Consider the following 17,988-nt stretch of genomic DNA (forward strand, 5'->3'; position numbering starts at 1 on the left):
CCCTAAACTCCTGCATATATATGCAATATCCTCTGCTTGATCTCTTTGTCCTCCTAAAAATCTGAAACAGATGTTGACTTTACAACCAAGTCTATCGTTTAAGAAACCATCTCAGCGAGGGTCAAAGCGAAGCTCTGTTGAGTGTGCTGAGAATGTAGTTGTATATGTTTGTGCACCTAATTAAATCATTATGAGAGCTGTGTTCATACTACAAGTGTTTATAAATAAGGTGAGGCTTACTGAGAGGATACTTTAACAGAGCGTAGTGCAGCTGTTGCGTGTCACATCACAGATCTCATGAAAGAATTAGCTCTCTCTGCACACCATTTGCTCGGGTCACTAAACCAAATGGGTAGTTAGCAATCTCTCGCTACAGGCCCAGCTGTCATCCCTCTATCTGTCCTCCCAGAAAGAAACAGACACAAATGTTAATTACACGCTTGTGAAGGCAATTATAGTTGTGGTGTAATGTAGTTTCAATGTAATTAGCAGCTAACTTACTGAATGGGACGTATTTTATTGTACAGTTTGGCTCGGTAGCTTGAGCGTGTACTGTATCATTATGGGTAAATATCATTTAGGCTAAGGAAACATTATGAATGCCGACCGCATACCCAGCACATGGCTGTTTTTGTGATTATTCATGTTTTTAAACAGCCAATGTATTTTAACAAATGTTACAATTCTTTTTTTTTTCTTTTTGTAACAAGTCAATAACTATGGAGGCCTAATGCTGCAGAAATTAAAATAAATAAATAAATAAATGACTTCATGAAACAAATACAATCCTAAATTAAGTCCTACATTTATTTTTGTATTACCTTTTCCTTTATTATTTTCTTTATAATTTCTCTATAACTTTAATTCTTTATTCAAACTTTTTATTCTTTTATTTATTTTTTATTTATATATATATATTTTTTTATGTATACATTATTTTTACAGAGTTATACATAATTTTTTGTTTGATCCTCCATAAATATTCAGTCTAAATAAATAAATAAAATTACTGAAGGACAGTATAAAATCACTGTGGTGCATGACCTCAATGTGTGTTTTGCTTTTATAAAACTGCAGAAAAAGCAATATGATAAAATACAGAAATGTTCAATGTATTATTTATTTATTCATATTATTTGAATTAAATGTATTGTTTAATTTTAATAAATTATTTGAACAAAGTTCTTAATTAATAGTGACCAGAATAAACAAAAGCAAGTAATATAGTTAATTAGCCTAACTGTAGACTGTTTATGGTTGCAGTGATCATATAAATGTATCAGCATTTAATTTATCAGCAGTTAACATGGCTTGTCTGATCAGAATTTAGAGCTAGAACTATCCAATCTATCATTTCACTGTTTGGTTTATGAGCTACATGCACAGTCCCACCTTGAAAATATCAGTCCATCATTCTCCTATATAAAGCTGTCTCTGAACCCTAAGGTCCACGCATTTCCTCAGTTCAAAGTGTGAGGCTTCTCTGTTATCTTGGTCTCTCTGATGATTTCTTCATGGTGTCGGCATGTGTGAACCTATTTTACAGCTTTTTTTTTGTTGTCTGTTTTGCAAGTCAGTGGTCTGTCAGCTGTGCAGGGGTCCGGAGGGTGGAGATACACTGGTATCTGTAACGTGTGATGGTGTTTGTGTGGATTCCTAATTTTACCAGCTGCTTTACACCCTGACACTTCATCCATCTGTGAGTTAGCTGTGATAACCTACTGGCCACTTAAGAGACCTTTAGTTTATTTACAGCACTGTTATAAATATAAATTTTAAATATCGGGCCATAATACAGATTCTGTCATCATTTACTCACCCTCATGTTGTTCCAAACCTTTTTTCCCATAAACTATTATGCATATACCAACAACAGTTTATAGTTACCAGTAGCTGTCAAGCTCCAAAACTACAAAAAGGATGATAAAAGCATCATAAAAGAGGTCCAAACAAAGGTTTTCTGAAGTCATACAATAAAGTGCTTGAAGGATGTGAAGGCCAATCCGTAAGTTTGCATCTCTCTGGTTCCCTTTACAAAAAGCCAATAGGACTTTTCCATTGGCTTTTGAATTACTGCAGAAAATAAGCTCTGTAACCAACAAAAGTTTATAAATCTTCCAAATTTTGATCATCAATGTAATCTTCACAAATGAACACGACTTTTATAAATTTTGACGCCTAAATAAAAATTGCCAGAAGTAAATAGCGAACGTTATCCTAGGAACAAATTACACCACTGTCGAATAAATTCAATGTTACCACCACTAAGCTTCTGACAAATCTTTTAATCTTTATTTAAAATCTACACGCTGGAAAGTTTGAGTTGGAATAGTTTGAAAGAGCACAAGTACAAACTAGTAGAGTAGTTTAGTTTCCCTGTTCTGCATGATGATGTTTAATATCCCAGATAACCTCAGTAGTCCCATTTAGCCACTTATTAGCTATGGCCTATTTCAAGACACAAAAATGCTTAAACGGGTCATATGATGCTTTTTTAAAGATCATTATTTTGTGTAACAGAATATGTTGACACAGCGTCTCCCTGACATGGCTGCTTCAACACCAACTGCGTTACTGAAACCAGGACTTCTTTCTTTGCGTAAACATTTGGGCGGCATTACGCAAATATTTCCACATAGTGAGGTAGATATGTGGGGGCGTGTTAGAACGAGCCGTTTTAGGGGGGCGTGGCAGAGTCTTAACTTTGATAAAGAATATCTCTTTGGTTTTGAGACTTTAGTCTTTGCAACTTCAGGGATCTTATCTATGCACAATCAGCTTGTAACACTCCAAAGAGAAAGGAAAACTTGAAATCGCATCATATGACCCCTTTAATAAAAATTTTGAGTGTGGCATTACTGATGTATTTTACATCGCTGTGAAAATATCTTGGGCTTATGGTAAGCACGGACCTTATTAACCAATAACCAATTCAAAAACCTATTAATGATAACTCATTTCCAGCTTTTAGGATTCACTGCTTCAGCACTCTATTGTTTTGAGTAGGCTATAGAATAGACCAAAACTGAACATTGTTATACACAAAATAATAGCAGAATTTTCATTTTTATGTAAACTTCCCTTTTCATGAATGTTTCTAATCTTTGAGACACTGTTCTAAAGATCCCAATGTGGGGAGTCATATATTTAAGATACACCAGGAATTGCGAGATGATGACAGGAACACACATGATCCTTATCCAGCACAGCGTAGTAAGAGAATTCCACAGCGAGTGCGGCGCAGCCTGGCTGAGGGACAGCATGGCGTTCAGGGAGAGGCCACGAGTGGGAGTAGACATGTGTGTCGGGGAACCGGAGCGGGCTGATTGCTAAAGATTACCACATGGCTTCTCCTTGCTCAACACATCCAGCTCGTCTTCCAGTCTGTTGGAAAGGAGTCTGTGGCCTGGCAGGGATTCAGCGCTCCTCTTTGGATCTCCCTGCTCATCCTATGGAACGCAATGAGACTGTTCTATCTGCCCACCCCATTCCTTGCAAGTCTGGTCAGGAGCTGGGAGGCCGTCTGATAAATAACAACTCCCTTGCATCGACTTCTCCGTTTCCAATAACTCCGGAAACAGAAGACTACCCTGGTGAACCGCCGGTGGCCTCTGTACCATTCAGACTCGGTTTCTGCATCCGATTAGCTCTGACAACAAACACTTGGAATAGTGTGCTATTGTTTGAGCCTGTGACAGTGAGAGGGTAAACTGCGACTCAGAGGCTGTGAAGATGATACAATAACTGTAATAATGATCCAGGCAGCCGCTGTGAAGAGGTTCCCATAATGGAGAACTGGATAGCTTGTCAGCAGCCCTTCAGGAATTAATTAACTAGCACATCAAAGCTAACCCTCAGAGGCCACAGTGTCACACGGTACTTTGATTTAACGCTGGCTGTTGACTTGATAGTAAGCTGCACATAATGCCTATCCTGACACTCACAGGTTTATATTCTTTCCTCTCTTATTGAGAAGGATCTTAAGTAAAACTTCTACTAACTCAGTGGTTCACAAACTTTTCAGGATAAGTACCACCTTTGATCAAATCAAAAAAATTAAAGTCAGTGCTGGGATTTGTAAAGAATTGATCGATTCCTGTTCTGGGTTTTTTATTCATCTTAACAATTCCGTTTCCTTAACAGCTTCATCAATGATTCTTTTAGTAGTTTTAAGGAGTATTTGGAAAAAAAAGAAATGTAATTCCTTTGACAAATGGTGAGATCATTTCAGTAATAAATTGAAAAACACCATTTTACATTTTTTAAAAATACAATTTTAAGTCACAGATTTTTTAGAGATGGCATAATTAAAATCCAATAATTGGCCTGAATATTTAACAACGACAATAAATGTGTAAAAAATGTGTATCTTAAATGACACACCAACATACAGTACACTCTAAAAAATGCTGGGTTAAAAAGGGACAAACCCAGCTATTGGGTTGTTTTGACCCAGCGGTTGGGTTCAAAACAACCCAATAGCTGGGTTTGTCCCTTTTTAACCCAGCATTTTTTTAGAGTATATGTACAACCAGTGACTACACTGATCATTAGTAAGTTGTATGTGTTTGATTCACTAAAAAGAATTGGCTCATTAGAGCCATTTGTTTCGGGAATCAGTTTACACAAATGGCACTATATGTCTCTGATCCACTAACAAGTACTGACTCACTATAGTCATCTGTTTGTAGGGATGTAATGATTAACCGTGAGCCGGTTGAAAATCGATTTAAATATGTGACGATTCAAATCGGTTGAGACATGCTAAACAAATCGCGATTCAATTAGGGGTAGGAGTTTATATGAATGTATGTCTAAAGGGGAACTTACTGCCTTTCGATGGTATTTTTTCTTTTCCTCTTACCTCTGTATAATGCATATCAGGGCTCCAGACTCATTCTTCCCACTGGTCGCTCTTTTGCAACTAACTTTCTCAGCTGGTGCAACGAGACAAAAACATTAAAACCCATTATAAACGAGGCATTTGTTGCATCCAGTGGGGACATAATTACTGATTATAATGACTTATACTGTCTTTTTACGCGTTAGGTTGCATCGCGCCGTGTAAACATAAAAACCTGTTTGCATTTGTGATCGGAGAAATGACAAACAACAAGAGCTACTCTACACTGCCCAAAACTCGTGTTTGAATCATCAGTGGCAAATCCTTTAAATGAAAACGTACTTACAGACTGAGTCAGAACTGCCGGCATTGTATTCTACTCTTCCAGGATCAGTAAACAGTCCTCCATAAAATGTGCTGCACACATCTGAATATTTGGGTTGAACTGTTCCGGAACAGTGTTGTAAATACAACTTAACCAATGATTTCTTGTTGTGTCCTCTTTTGGGCAGAGGCGGCGGGGTTGAGAACGGCGCAGCCGGCGGATCCGACGAAGCAGCCGTGGCTTAGCGTGAGCTGAGGCCGGGCTAGAGTGAGCTGAGACCGGGCTAGAGTGAACAGAGGCGGCAGGGTTGAGAACGGCGCGGCTGGCGGATCCGACGAAGGAGCGGCAACCACATGTGACGACCCCGGGCTGGACTCCGCTTCGTCCACGGTGAAAGCCGATCCGGCGATCCACAGCACTAAGTTGATCGAATCGTGAGTTGAGTGAATCGTTACATCCCTATCTGTTTGGGAATCAATCTACATTGTTTGCACTATATGTTTTTAATTATATAAGTTGACTATAAGTCACAGTCGCTCACTTGCGAATTGGGTTACACAGGTTGCACTATATGGTTTTTGATTCACTAAAAAGAAGAACCAACTTATTGAACCAATTCATTATTAGAGTTAATAGTCAGAGAATTGGAGTACACTGGTTGCACTGTGTTTCTGCAGGGCTCCAAACAAAAAAAATTAAGTAAGGAGCCATTGGCTCCTATAAGAAAAAATTTTAGGCACCAATTAAAGCTGATACCTTGTTTATTAAAAAAGTAACAAAGCTTTTTACAATTAATGGACGGCAAGTGTGCTTCAAATAATATGAAGTTCAAGCATCGTTTAATACGTGAGCACAGCAAATTATGCGATCGCAAAACAATCAGGAAAAAAGGCATTACATGCACATTTTTAAGTCATAACATGTAAATATATATAGTCCTAGTCGCCAGTGGCGACTTCAGCAAAAACTTCACTCGCAAATTAATATTTTTGGTCGCAAATGCGACCGTTTTAGTCGCAGTCTGGAGCCCTGTGTTTCTGATTCACTATCAAGAACAGAATCTTTTGAATCATCCTGTCGTGAATTAAACTACATTGATCACATGTAACATATATCACATATATAACGTATAATTGTACTTTTTTAGTGCAAGAATATAAATGTGGTGCATGCTTTGATTGCTCTTGAATAAATCTGTATATAGATCATACATTATAAATAACACTGAAAAATATTTAAATAAGCCAAATTGGGGAAAAAAATATGTAAAAGTAAGAATGAAATACAGTAAAAATAATAATAATAATAAAGGACTATATTGAGTCGTGGGAAACTCCTATGCAGTTTGAGAACCACTGAACTCATTCTGACTGTTATCTACATATAATTCCCAGCACCACAGCTTGTTTTCATGTTCTATGGATATTCCAACATACTCAGCTGTAACTACACCTCATCTAAAATTCAAATACAGACTTGTAATTTTGGTCAAGTATGATGTTTATTCATGGTCAGCTAATAAAATAAATTTAGGTCTGTCCTCCGCATACTGTGTCTGGTGTTTTGCATGAATCACAGGTGGACGATGGGGTTTGGGAATGTTAGCCGTTCACTGTGTATAGAGTCACAGCTATGGCAAGTCAAATATAACTTAATGTAAACAGTATACATTTCAACTGTTCATTTTCCAGCTGTTCTTTAAAAGGTGGCCCAAAGGAAATGAAAGGGTGCGTGTATGAGAGCCAAACAAATGTGAAGGAGAACAAAGTAGAAGGTTTACAGCTTAACAGGCCTCAGAGGAAGGTGAATAGCGTACTTGCCCATGTACTTTCTTTACCGCACACATGAGCATGCATTACACGACAACTTTTTCCAAATCCATTGGGATCTGGAATTCATATAAAATGCATTGCTGCATTATTAAAAATAACACATATGGTAAGTATCCAGCATATGTAAAAGATCAACTCCTCACTCGAAAATTAAAACTTGCTATTTCGTCGCTCTTTGTAATAGGCCTTATTTCCTTTAAGCTTGGCAACAGTTGCTGATGACTAATGAGATCAATCAATCAATCAAACTCTGGTCTTTCTCTGATTTGCCATATGCTATTTAATGGCTTAGTAAAGTATTTTATATATATAAGAGTGTGTGTGTGGTTTCATGGGTTTCTTTGATGACATCAGTACAGACTTAACAATGCCCTGATAGTTGCATGAGAGAACGAGGGAGAAAAAAAACTGTGAAGGACCCCATCCACACTCATAAACCGGATGTGATGTGATCCTAATTAACCCCAGGCACTTGTGAGAGAATGAGGCGGATGTCTGGAGGGGTGTCCGACACCAGCTACTAAAATGCAGGGATTGTCCCGTGTCCTACAGGCCAAAGCCAAGGAGATGGGTTTCAAAGAACAGCCTTTGAGAGTGCAAAAGAATGTAAGCTGCTACCACTTCTCACACCTCTGTTTTCTCACCACACTCATCTTCAATTCAGAACGACACTAGAAACACGACAAACAAACTTGAAACACAGCTGTCTTTCACAGCACTTTTAACGGCCATTAAAATCTCATCAATTCACTTTGAGACACAAATGTACTTCAGGCACTTTTGCCTGACCGAGATATAAAGTAAAGTCTAGTTCAGCTCTTTGAGATTCTAAAGAGTTATGCCTTTTTCACTTGACAATTAATTTAGTTTGCTGAGGATGTACAAAAAAATGATTTCATTAGTATTCTAAAGAATATGACAAAGCTTAGGAAAATGTCAAAAAAGGCAAATGTAAAAAAAAAAAAAAATTCTTTATAGAAATTTCCTTTATGTTTTTGTATCCTAACAGTAGAGGTATTTTCTAAAACTTTTTCCTTGAATGTCATCGCTTTGTCTTGTCCTTGGCTGGTGCATGTGCAATGTCATTCAAGGACCCCCTTTATGAGCGTTTGTTAAAATCTCCCGCGGAATTCCAAGGCTGAACAGCCCGATTTAGGCAGCAGGACAAGAGGGAAATGTGCGAAAATGTGCAGAGCAGCAAGGAAAGGAAGATGAAAGTGACACGGTCGACCCATGCTTCAGAAGCTGATGACCGTAGCCCAAACCAGACTGAATAATCTGAATGCAGCATCATTTTTTCTTTTTGAATCCTTTCACTCGCTCTGCCTCTGACTGCTGGCGCTTCTCATTCTACACAATGGCAAATTCACTAAGACCTTTTATTCTTATGCTAATGTTCTCAACTGGGCATCACATTAAATTTAACACATGCACACACTTTTCTGTTTTTCAGGAAAACAAGGCATGCTCTTGCCGCACTTTTTTGCCAATCCTTTAAACACACAAAGTGAAATTTGGATAATACCTTAAATTCTTTGTAATACTTTTTGTAGATAGTTACTGGCAGCTAGTTACTTGAGCTTGCGTGTCAACAGAAAAACCAAAAAATCTTCTTTGAGAACTTGAACAAACTATGGCGTTTAGAGACAGAGAATATTTTAAGGGAGCCGAGAACTATTTTTTATTCAGAAATAGTTACATTTTTCTAAACCAGAAGCGAATCATTTTAATAATGTTGGTTTACCAACACTGTTTGTTTTTCAATGCAGAAATGAATTGCATTATTGCATTAACTATTTTCATCAATCTGCCGCCGAATGACTAGATGATTTGAGATCTGGATATACGAAATCAAGCAGTCCAAATCTTAGTCCTAATTATATTAAATACACAAGCTACAACTAAATGCAATGTCTATAACTACACGTTGGCACTTACTAACTACTCAGTCAGATTGAAGTTTCCTTAGTTAGCCTTAAATACAACATAACAGTACAACAATAACAGTTTGTTTACTTCGAGTCCAACACGACAAAAGTTTGGTTCAGAAAGTGAATCCGATTGATTCAGTAACCGATCGATTCATAAGTTCATTTGTGCGAGAATCAAACCTCACTTGTCGCGTTGTTTGTTTTTGAATCAGTAAAACAACCGACTTGAGTTATACGTTAAGGATCCAGACTATGATTTAGATTCACTTCAAAAGAACCGGTTCATAGGAGTCGTTGGCAATCAGACTCCAGTTGGCTGCATGTTTAAGATTCAGTGAAGGTGTCGCCGCTAAATAGAATTGTAGAAAACTAAACGAATCTTTAAGTACCGGAACCGTTCAGAAGAATCTGAATCAGAAACGGAATCGCTAAATTCCTTGCGATTCCAATTTCCCATCCCTACCCGGGACACTTGACAAAAAAGTTTGCGATTGCTCAAGTCAATAAATATATAGTGAAAAGTAAACTGCCAAATCCTCTTCTCGTCAGCATGGCTATATACTGTAGCTTATGACACATACAGCATGTTGATGTCGAGACATTTAAAACAATTGAGAGATAAAATGAAACGTAAACTGTTCTCATGAAATGTGCATGCACACCGTGTTTGCTAACTTAAGAGTAAATCATAACGAAATACATATTTACCTGTTTTGACGCTGTAAAGTTCGTCAGTTGCTCAGTTTTCCAGCGTGCATCCGAAAAACAATGTAACTGTACTTACAACAAAAATGCTAAACGTGCCTTGGATTCTGTCACGAAACTCCATCAGCGAATTATTTTGCTTTGCAAAAGCAAATGTTTAAGGAAAAACTACATCATTCGCGGACGACGAAGCGCTACAGTTGCATCTCGCAAACTTTGACGATCCATCACACACGCGACTTCAAAAGACTAGTTACTCGAACATTAGAAAGTACATTTTGAAGTCTATCTCAACACGGCAGAAATTTACCCCAAGCAAGTTTGTTGAATCGTAAAATGTGATGTGCGGTGGAAGATCTGTTGGCGTGATTTGTTTTCAATCCGATCTGCCCTCCTCTAACTCCACTTCTCCCCCCAGTTCTTTGAGTTTTGGGCCACTCTCTTCACCAGATGGGCCGGGTTACGTCAATCCAAAGGTAGTTGAAGCTTAAGAGTTTGCTTTCAAGTTTCAGTGGAGATTTGCCAAACTTTCGCATAAGAATATTTTAAATGTTTTCGAGTGACTCAGTGAGCAGTTTAAGGTTTGTTGAAATAACGTTTCTTTATTTTTCTTTCTTTTTTCTTTTTTTAAATAGGCAACTTTATATTCATATAGCCTACCTCTTGTGTTATTAACTCATAATTTACACTGTTAAAATATTATCCCAACATTTTTCCTATCCATTTCACTTTTCCACTCAAAATTTCCTAATCATTTTTTATTAAAATGTTCTAAAAGTGAAATGAACTGTATTGTGACTGATTTTTTAAATTAATTTAATTTCAGACTGTTTGTGTCTATGTGTGTGTTTATTGCAATTTATTGGAATTAATTTATCTGGATAAATTAGGGATATATCTTCGCTCAAGTAAATAAATTAATGAATAAACTAAAAATCTTAATGCTTTCTTGTTTGTGGTTGATGCACTCCAGCTGGTTTCCAACCACTATAAAACCCATCAGTCTGGTTTAAGATTTTTTCAGTAATAATGTATTTTGCCAAACGACTAACACAATACAACGACACCTAGTGGAAAAGTGGAGACGGTTTGTTTGTTGGATTGGTTCAATTGTTGTTTTTCCTAGATCACCAAATATTTACAAATGTATAAAATTACTCGAAAATGAATAAATAGATGGAAAAATAGCCTACTTGCAACTAATTAAAGATGATTCCGCCACTACACTTTCAAAATAATTCAAAATCATCTATATGGATTACAAACAATTAATTTTTAACCTCTTGCCAATTGGGTTAAACTCTCACTGATTAACGCTCAAAAGACATTGTATAGAAAGTAAAGGAATAATAATAATAAAAAAAAAAACAGCTAAATCAAACTATTATTTTTACACTTAGGCCTATCATGAGTTATTTTTTTTCCATATATGTTTTTCAAGAAGTACATTACATACTACTAAAATACATTGAATAAGACATTTGGTTGGAGGCTATGCTGAGTAGACAGACGGAAAATATGTATTTTTTAAAGTTGATTCCTTAACTAATGTAAAATGAGCCCTTTTACATCAAACAGGTCTCTTGAATATATATAGTTTCCATGATATGCCTTGTAAAACTTATCAAGACTTATCAAAAGGCCTTTTGAAATGCATGCACTGCATGCCATGCAGGCTGGCTTTTGAAAAGTTTCACCCTAGCCTTCTTAAAATGTCTGTTCCTGACTCATATAGCCCCAAACATTTTGCTTTCTAAACATGACTGTTGTGTCAATTAGGCATGCATCAATTGTCTTAAGCAAAAGGCAAATACATTGTTTGTGCATGTTGTACATTTATTTCTCAACTTTTGAATGAATGTTAATATAAAACATAAGGTAGAGATACTCCATCTGGATGCGTGCAGTAGATTCATATCTGTAGGAGTACATTCACCTTTTCGCAGGTTGCTCCAATGTATCTACAGTAGATGTGTCTGTAACAAAATGGAGATATCGCCATCTAGTGATACACACTCTAGCTCAAATTCAGTCTCCAGATGCTCTTACATAAAAAAAAATTATCTCCTCTCCTTTTTTTTCTCCAAACTTGTTTATTTGTTAGCTGCATATTTAACTCACTGTGATGTTAGTATGGAACGTCTGTCAACGTTACTATTACACGTTTCACAAGAGAATCACGTCGATTCATCTCCTTGTCGCTGGGAGGCGCCAAATATGAACAGCAGTGCTACTAGCTCCGGTTTTATTTACCTCTAGGTTTACATTCAAAACTAAACTCTTAAAATACCACAACAACAAAAACAAATATGTAAATGCCCTAGTTTTTTGCCATTTTAATTGTATTATTTTTATTTTTAAACATGTTGTTGCAATTCGTTTTCGGAAGATCCAGTTTTATATTTGAAAGTTGAAACCCCATGTGTGCCACATGAAAAGGTAGGCCTACGTGTGCTACTACGTTTCACAAAAGTTTCAATGTATCTTCGACGTAATTGTTTTAAATATGTGGAAAAATTTGAGTCTCAAACTGGAATAATCGAAGATATTGAATATTGTTTTGTGTTCTCATTCTGTGTTTTGGCTGAATTGACTGTTTAGGTATTTTGTATTTGACAACAATTATTGTCAAACCAAGGACACTGTGATCAGAACTCATGTTTGCCATTTTGGTTGGGCCTAACCAGACACTATTTACTTTCCCTTGTCTTTTCAAAGAGTGCCATGTAAATATTTAAAAACCTTAGACCTTGATTCACATAACAAATGCTTTTTTGAACTATACACATTTAGTATTTTTAACAATTTGTTTTAGCAGCGCTCTTTTGTTTGTATCAATTTAGATTTATTTTAGAAATTGGCATTGTTTTCTTTTTAATGTGAGTAAATAAGTGGTTGAATGCATGTTGAGGTTGGTCATGCTGGTGGATTATTGAGGTGGAGGCCCATCATGTCTAGACTTTCTTTGAACCCCAATTTTACAGCCCTATCGATGTTATCACAAAGCAAGTCTAACATTTTCATGCTAAAGTTTGCATGAAACTAACGGAAAGGCCATTCAGGAGGTGGTGATTGGGCTGGTTTGTCATGGGAAGGTTTATTTAGTTTTGACCAGTGTTGCCACTTCAAAGAACAGGAAAATCGGAGGGTTACTGTGCCCTCCACTGACTCATGCCCATGGTTTAGATTGTGGCTTCCCCATTTATTTTAGGCAAATTAGACGTCACCATCTTTATGAATGTCAAAAGATAGTTCAATAGTTCTTTTTTACCCCAAAATGAAAATTGTCTCATCATTTACTCACCCTCCTGTCATTACAAACCTTTATGACTTATTTTCTTCTGTGGAACACAAAACAAGATATTTTGACAAATGTCTCAGTGGTTTGTTTTTGCCCATACAATGAAAGTCAGTAGTGTCCAGTGTTGTTTTGGACCCCACTGGCCTTTTTGTTGTTGTTTTTTAATTTATGTTAGTCTGTATTTTTTATGTTGCTTATACGGAGGAACGTTTTTAATTTTTTTTACTGTGTACTGTAACAGTTGTATATGGCTGAAATGACAATACAAGTCACTTTGACTTGACTTCATTATATGTACAAAAACAGTTAAACAGGTTTGGATCAACATGAGGGTGAGTAAATGATGAAAGTTTTCATTTTTGAGTGAATTGTCCCTTCAAAGCTCATTTTGCTGACACTTAATTGTGATCTCCAACCTACAGTAGTTAAAGATACAGTAGTACAGAAAACAAGCATTCATTCTATTTCTGTTTATTTGTTAATTTATATTAAATCTGTTCTGACTATTTTATTTCTATGTCATTCTTAAGTTGATTTTCATTCTATGTGTGGAGAGTCAAAAAATCATTGCACGGTGTACTATGTATGGTTGTGTGTGACAAATACAATTTTAATTAGATTTTTTTTGAATAGTTAAAAGTTGCAATGAAACGGAAATAGTGACAGATCTGTATTGTGACGCACATCAGAGTTGAATGGATTTTTTTTTCTTTTGCTGAGCTCAGAAGAAGATATTTTGACAAATGTGGGTAACCAAAAGTTGCTGGCATCCATTGACTTCCATAGCATGGAAAAAAAACAAAAAACATATGGAAGTCAATGGCTACCAGCAACTAACTGATTACCCACATTCATATCTTCTTTTGTGTTCAGCAGAAGAAAGAAATTCATACATGTTTGGAGCAACGTGAGTAAATAAAGAAAGATTTTTCATTTTTGGGTGAACTATCCCTTTAATGTCTTCTGTGGTACACAAAAGAAGATATTTTGAAAAATGTGTCAGTGGTTAGATCTGTCCCTATACAAAGAAAAGTCAGAGGGGTCCATTATTGTTATGGGCCTCATTTGGCCATTTAAAAAAAAAAACATTTATTTTATGAGGACCATTGTTCTGTTTTATTAAATGGCAAGCCTTGGTTCTATGCATTGATCGTTGATTCAGTTTTGATATTTGGGAGGCAAATAAACATGAGCTTGTAGGGACGAAGTTTAAGCAAGACTAAATGATTGGAGAAGTCTGACTCATGTCACCAGAGAGAAGTCTTTCACTGTAAGATCCAGTTATGACATTTTGATTAGACAAAGTGACAAAATGAAAAAAGACAAAAAAAAAAAGAGAGGGCCAAAATGAGTGTGGGTCTGTCTGTACATGGCTGTTGTCTGACCCTAGATGTTATCTAGTGCTAAATATGTTTGTACCAGGCAGGCGACACTCATCTGTGACTCATAAATGTCTCTTTCCTCTATGTCGTGCTAGCAGTGCCTGTGCCAGAGCACGCGACCTGGACCATAATATCCTCTCTGCTAATGACAAACTTACGCTTCCAGAGAGAAAAAAAATTAAAGGCCTCTGAAGTGGGATGGTGACCTGGAAAAATGCCTCCGGTTTTCCCGTAATGTGTGGTTCTGTGTGGTTTGGCCTGCTTTTTAGCTTAATGATAGAGATGTTGTATCACTAGTTTGAGAACCTGAGCGAAGAGAGTGCCACAGTTTGGGAAGCCGAAAATTAAAAGCTCTTGATTTGGCCACTAGAGGGCAGGAGTGAACTTTTGATTGCAGTTTTGTTCATGTACTGCTTACCACATATTAGTGTTAGTTCACCCAAAAATGAAAATTCTGTCATTAATTACTCGCACTCATGTCGTTCCAAACCTGTAAGACTTTCGTTCATTTTCGGAACACAAATGAAGATATTTTTGATGAAATCCGAGAGCTTTCTGACCCTGCATAAACAGCAACGCAACTGAAACGTTTTATGGCCCAGAAAGGTAGTAAGGACATTGATAAAATAGTCCATATGACATTAGTGGTTCAACTGTAATGTTATGAAGCAACGAGAATACTTTTTGTGTGCAAAGAAAACAAAAATAACAACTTTATTCAACAATTTCTTCTTTAACTTTTTTAGTAATTTCTTTAAACTTTACTTGCTTTCTGGCTGATTCTGATTTTGTAAGGTTGTTTTTGTATGCGCAATACAAAATCATATTTTTTGCATACTTACTGTATGCTAGGTCAGATGAGGTGCTGTTCTGCTATATTAGATTACTAAATAGTTCCAAATTGCCTATAATCTCTAAATGCATTATGTTCAAAGGCTTTGAATCATAATAAAGTCATCAGGGGAGTGGAGCTGTCAGTGCTTACTCTTAATATTGTCTTTTTGTTTGTGATTTTTACCTTTATTTGATGGGACAGTAAAGTGAGAACATGGAAGTGGTGGCAGAGAGAGGAGGAATGTGATTGGAATATGATGCAGACACAATTCTTATGCATGATATAAGCATGTGCTGAATTCGAATCTGATTTCTTACAGAAAAGGTCTCAAACACCATAAGAGGGCGTTCACACCGGAATCATCCTTGCATTCAAAAGCAGCTACACAGAATAGAACACAGGAGTCTTGAGGTGTATTTAAAAAAAAACAAATGTGAAGCTTAATAAAAAAAAAAAAAGCACTTCTGTTAAGACTTGTTCATATCAATTATAGAGTGATTTTAGATGTTATGTTGCAATGGTAACATTGGATATGACTTTACACAAAAAGCATAAAAGCTGTGCCTCATTGTGTGAGATGTTAAAAAACAAGTGAAATGTTTCACAGCTGTCAAAGATCTCTAACCAAATAAATCGCAAGACTGCATCCTGTGTGAATTGCCATTGAGTGTGTGCCTTTGCAAATTATGCTAAGACTGCGATTAGTTTACCGCATGTGATCTTATATATTTCCCAGAAGGCACTTGGATATTTATGGTTGTATGTGTTTGTGTACACGCATTCACACACATTGAATGTATCGTGTGACCTTGTTTAAGCGCTGACACCGAGAAGAATCACCCGGCAACTTTGCCACAGTATTTTTAGAAAATCCAGTGAGCAAACAAATTGCATGGTGACCCTCTTTCACCTCTCCATGTTCGAGCATGACAGGTGTGTAACTTATAGCATGGTCTCCTCCACCCTTCTGATTTCATGCCCCGGACTCCCTCTACCCCCACCTTCTAGTATGTGAGAACCTCTGTCGTGGGAGGAGTTCACCTCTGACCCCCATTTCTCCTTGAACTCCACACTTTTTGTGTGTTAAATTGTGCTATGTCCCTTGTGCTGGTGTATCCTACTCCATTTTACAAGGAGGAGAGAAAGGCCAAGCCCTTATTTTTTAGCACAAACAGCTTTTTCGTGTGACATTCCAATGATACTGTGGTTGTTAACAGGTGGTTTGAACAGCTGTGTGTCCTAAAAGATAGCACAGAAATAGCCTTTGGTATGATCTATTCAAGGAAATGTTCTGTTGTTTTATCACTGAAATCTGGTTATAATCAAGTTCTTTAACCAAATTCACTAATTAATAATGGACTTTCCAGAAGATGTTTACACTTTTGACTTGTCTGAACATGTCTGAAATATAGTCACATATAGTCACATACACAATTTTAAAATTATAGCCAATATTAAAATTCTGTAGTAGTTGGCAGAATAAACTAAACTAGAATGAATGAATGAATGAATGAATAAAATATTTTGCTAAAAAATACATTTAACAGTGTTACTAAACTTAAAATTTATTATTAAAATATTTTACTCAAAGAAATGACATTGGAATAAATATGCCCTCTCTATATATATATTGTGATTGATATAAATCTGATTTCTGAAAAAAAAAGTTATATATTAATATAATTATTAATTATATATTAACAAAAACATTGTTTTTATTTTGTGATAAATAAATAAAAATCTCATAGTACCTACAGTATATATCATCCCTAGTCAGGGAAAAATAAAAAATTTACCGGGTTTTTTCAGAGGTTGGCCCTCACAATGCCTCTATTCTTGAGTTGAAATGCTTGACGTAATGAAGATTTACTGCAGATATTTTTTTCCATGTCTTCAGTCACCTCTTTTCTTGGCATCTGATATCTAGCTGTAACTCTACATTGTTTCTGTGTTGCGTTGTCTACAGTCAGATGAATCGTGATGCTCATGGTTCACTTCTCAGTGTTGGTGGTACTGTCAAAACGTGAACTGACAGGAATGTGTCTGATGTGTTGATAAATGCTGAAGCTTCGTGCGTCACTCTCTGGGCATAGTGCTTTGAATGCTATCTTCTCCCTTTCAGCCCCAAACACCAGGGAGAGTTGTAAGGGCCCTCGCTGATATGAGTTTGGTTTGAGATATGCATCTTGCGCGCATAAAAGAGGAAACCCGGCCAGTCGCTTGGGTGAGGCTCTCCAATGCTGTTTCACTGCAAACCCTTGATGACACGTTCATGCTTCTGCATTATGCCTCCCAGAAAATGATGTGCCTGATAATGATAGAGAGTGTAGCTGTGTTTAAGGAACTGAGAACAGCTACACTTTTCTAGCTGTATTGTCAATATTCAGTGCGTTTTTGTACAGTTTTAGTAGAAGCTTCTTTAATGTTCAAGATCTTTGTTTTGCATATGACGAATTGAGATCACTTAACAAAGTCCCCCAAGCTAAGGTTAAGCTACAATGGTGTGTGGATCACATTTGGGATCATGTAAGCTTCATCAGAGTTACTTGATTCCTCCTGGGAGTGCCACAGGAAGAGGAGGTCAGAGGTTGTTAGGTTGCCCTGTTGTGCTTTTGTAACCCTTCCATTGCTTCACTGTTAGAGGAATGAATTAACTCTTCACTACTTGCCTTTGCACACATGCTTTGTGGCTTCTTTGATGTCCTTTTGCCGAAGGGTAAGGGGAATTGTTCTTTTGGCAGGTAGGCTTGATGAAATTTCAGAGCTCTTGAAATCAAGACTGATTTTGGGCATTTGAGAATTTAGAATGGAGGGGAAAATGAATGTAAAATGTT

General features: G+C 36.7%; 1 protein-coding gene across 2 annotated transcripts in view; it reads right to left on the reverse strand.

Annotated features, from left to right (window-relative positions):
* Positions 1 to 10,037, reverse strand: part of LOC107714335 (zinc finger protein GLI2-like) — a 92,973-nt gene extending 82,936 nt beyond the window's left edge. For both annotated transcript variants that reach the window (XM_016520164.1, XM_016520154.1), the window contains exon 1: positions 9,640 to 10,037. The gene's annotated coding sequence lies outside the window, so the exon portion shown is untranslated. The remainder of the gene's footprint in view (positions 1 to 9,639) is intronic.
* Positions 10,038 to 17,988: the final 7,951 nt, after the last annotated feature.

Source organism: Sinocyclocheilus rhinocerous, unplaced genomic scaffold (assembly GCF_001515625.1).
Source record: "Sinocyclocheilus rhinocerous isolate Xijiao unplaced genomic scaffold, SAMN03320098_v1.1 scaffold12, whole genome shotgun sequence".
Taxonomy (NCBI): domain Eukaryota; kingdom Metazoa; phylum Chordata; class Actinopteri; order Cypriniformes; family Cyprinidae; genus Sinocyclocheilus; species Sinocyclocheilus rhinocerous.